A 4,110-nucleotide genomic window follows, 5' to 3' on the forward strand; every position below is an offset into this window, starting at 1 on the left:
TCCAAATTGAGGAAAATGACAAAGGGCTAGGAAAGAAAACCAGGGATCAAAGAAGAAAAAGATGATTTGCTCAGGCTAGTGGAGCACCCTTGGAAACACTGTAAATCTTCAATTACCTTCTAGTACATACACTTTTGCAGCACTTTTAAATTTCTACTTAGTTTCAGTTCATATATTTGTTAAGTGTTTTGTTATCATCAAGTTAACCTTGAATTTATGTCTACAATTCTTATAGACATAAATAGGGGGAGATTGTTAGGAATATATATGCATTAGTTTGATGATATGTTTAACAAAACACTTAAGTAGAAATCTAGTGTTTATAGCCTCAACGGATAAGACCACTTTGGCTATCCGTTGATGGTGTAGCTTTACTTAGAAATAAGTCTAGTGTTGTAGCACATTTCAGTCTCTGAATTTGAGATATAATTCTTAAATGTTGAGGGAAATTATAAGTCATGTCGACTACTAAAGGATATGCGGATAGGAAGGCCAATTGTAAATATTTCATGCCTTGTAATTTTGTATAAATGAAATGGTGTCAACGGATATTTTAAAGACCTTCAACGGATGAGAAACAAAGCTTCAACGGATGTCTCTAAAGCTTCAACGGATAACATCCTTCAACGGATGAGTACATCAACGGATAGAGCTTCAACTGTTAACACATCAACGGATAAAGCCATCAACGGATGAAGGCTTCAACGGATGTTCTGTTAAATAGCAGTTGACAAGTGATAGTTGTACCTACAAACAGAGGCACATGGGTTGACAGAGACAACTGAGATGTGGTAGCCTATTTCAGGAACATCAGAAAAAGCAGCCGTTCTACTCTAGCATAAAGAGGCAATAGTCAACAATGCACTGGAGTAAAATGGAGAAGAAACAAGTGGAGAACTTATTTTATTATTGTACTTTTTATCTTTGTCTTCACTTGTAAACTTGGTGATATATAAACCAAGTAGCAGCTAGTAATTAGAATAGAATTTTTCCAGAGCTGTTTAGAAAAATCTTGAGAGAAAAATTATCTAGTTTGTACTAGGATGCAGCTGTGATCAACTTCTTGAATCACAGATTTTCTGAAATATCATCTCTGGTGGAACAACAAATCCACCAGAAAAGTTTTTAAGGTCTGTTGTGTTCTGTACTTTTGTGTTTGAATATATATCTGTCTATATTAGCTTAAAGCAATTCACACACTTGTTTATCTTAAACACACAGCCTTTGAAATTGCTCAAAACTTGAAAAAGTTTTGAGATTTACATTCAACCCCCCTTCTGTAAATCTCATTGTTAGTTCACTAGGAATAACACATAGTCTAGCAATTGATTTTTCATCCATAAAATCTATGCACAGCAACTGCCAGCAGCAATATATTCAGCTTCAGCTGTAGAAGTAGAAACTGAATTTTGCTTTTTACTGAACCAGGACACAAGCTTGTTTCCTAGAAATTGACAAGTTCCTGTTGTGCTTTTTCTGTCAATTCTGCAACCTGCATAGTCTGCATCTGAATAACCAGTTAGATCAAAACCAAAATCTCTAGGATACCAAATGCCAAGTTTTGGTGTTCCCTTGAGATATCTGAAAATTCTCTTAATAGCTATTAAGTGAAACTCTCTAGGATCAGCCTGAAATCTAGCACATAAACATGTAGCAAACATTATGTCTGGCCTACTAGCTGTTAAGTACAGAAGTGAGCCAACCATGCCTCTATAGCTTGAAATATCCACAGATCTTTCAGTAGTGTTTAGTTCAAGCTTAGTTACAGTGGCCATGAGAGTTTTTGCAGATGTGCAATCCATTAGATCAAACTTCTTTAAAAGATCAAAAATATATTTAGTTTGACTAATGAATATTCCATCACTAACTTGCTCAACTTGTAAACCAAGAAAGTAAGTTAGTTCTCCCATCATACTCATTTCATACTTACTTTGCATCAGTTTGGCAAACTTTTTACAAAGTTTCTCATCTGTAGAGTCAAAGATAATATCATCTACATAAATTTGAACAAGTATGCTAGAGCCATTAACATTTCTGAAAATAAAGTTTTATCTACAATACCTCTTGTGAAGTGATTTTCCAAAAGGAACTTTGATAAAGTATCATACCAGGCTCTAGGTGCTTGCTTCATTCCATAAAGTGCTTTCAGTAGATAATAGACATACTCTGGAAATTTTGGATCTTTAAAGCCAGGAGGTTGACTAACATACACTTCTTCCTCCAAATCTCCATTCAGAAAGGCACTTTTGACATCCATTTGATAGACCTTGAAATTGGCATGGGCTGCATAGGCTAAGAAAATTCTGATGGCTTCAAGTCTTGCAACAGGAGCAAATGTTTCATCAAAATCTATTCCTTCTTCTGGAAATAGCCTTTAGCAACCAATCTGGCTTTGTTCCTTACTACTATGCCATTTTTATCCATCTTGTTTCTGAATACCCATTTAGTGTCTATTGGATTCTTTCCTTTAGGCTTTGGTACCAGCTTCCAAACTTTATTCCTTTCAAATTGGTTTAGCTCCTCCTGCATAGCTAAAATCCAATCAGGATCTAACAAGGCTTCTTCTACCTTCTTTGGTTCTTCCTTTGATAGAAAGCTGATGTATAGACATTCTTCTTGAGTTGCTCTCCTGGTTTGAACTCTAGAAGAAACATCACCAATAATCAGTTCAAAGGGGTGATCTTTTGTCCATTTCCTTGGTTGAGGTAGATTAGCTCTAGATGAAGAGACCTCAATGTTGTCTTGATGTGTGATTGAGTTTTGATTGCTAGAAACTCCCCCTGAGTTTGTGGATCTTTGATTTGAGAAAGGGGTACTTTCTATAGGTGACCTTCCTTGATTTCCTGCTCCTTTAGATAACCCGACGGATGGTGAATTTTGAGTACCGACGGATGAGGCAGGTTATCTTCCGATGGATAACATAGATTGCCTTCCGACGGATGAAGCATTATGTAACTCGACGGATGTTGAGTTATGTGCTTCATTGGTGGTAGATTTGTCTGCATTATCCTTAGACAATGTTTCTTGATCACTCTCATCATCACTTTCATCACTGACCATCTCAACATTGTCGAATTTAAGGCTCTCATGGTAATCTCCATCTTTTAGTCCTTCAATCTTTTTATCATCAAACACAACATGTATAGATTCAACAACAATGTTGGTTCTTAGATTGTAGACTCTATTTGCTTTACCAACAGCATATCCAACAAAAATTTCTTCATCTGCTTTAGCATCAAACTTCCCATTTTTATCAGTTTGATTTCTCAGAATATAGCATTTACAGCCAAAGACATGAATAAAGTTTAGAGTTGGCTTCTTGTTCTTGAACAATTGATAAGGTGTCATGCATCTTGCTTGATTAATCAGAGAGATATTCTGAGTGTAGCATGCAGTGTTTACAGCTTCAGCCCAGAAATATGTTGGTAATTTTGATTCTTCAAGCATTGTCCTTGCAGCTTCAATAAGAGATCTATTATTTCTTTCCACTACTCCATTCTGTTGTGGAGTCCTTGCTGCTGAAAACTCATGCAAGATCCCATTTTCCTCACAAAATGCTCTCATGACATAGTTCTTGAACTCAGTTCCATTGTCACTCCTGATTCTTCTAACTTTGAAATCAGGATGATTGTTAACTTGCCTTATGTGATTGATGATGATTTCACTAGCCTCATCTTTAGACTTTAGGAAATATGTCCAAGAGAACTTTGAAAAATCATCTACAATTACTAGGCAAAATTTTTTCTTTGAAATTGACAATACATTGACTGGTCCAAACAAATCCATGTGAAGGAGTTGCAGAGGCTCTTCAATTGCTAAATCAAGTTTCTTCCTGAATGATGCTTTGATCTGCTTCCCTTTTTGGCAGACATCACACAGTCCATCCTTTGTAAACTCCACTAGAGGAATGCCTCTAACTAGCTCTTTCTTTACCAGCTCATTCATGGTCTTGAAGTTTAAATGGGATAGCTTCTTGTGCCATAGCCAACTTTCATCTTGACTTGCTTTACTGAGAAGACAAGTTACAGATTCTGCTTTAGTTGAGTTGAAGTCAGCTAGATACACATTTCCTCTTCTCACACCAGTGAGAACCACTTTGTTGTTTTGATT

Source organism: Apium graveolens, chromosome 7 (genome assembly GCF_009905375.1).
Source record: "Apium graveolens cultivar Ventura chromosome 7, ASM990537v1, whole genome shotgun sequence".
Classification (NCBI taxonomy): Eukaryota; Viridiplantae; Streptophyta; class Magnoliopsida; order Apiales; family Apiaceae; genus Apium; species Apium graveolens.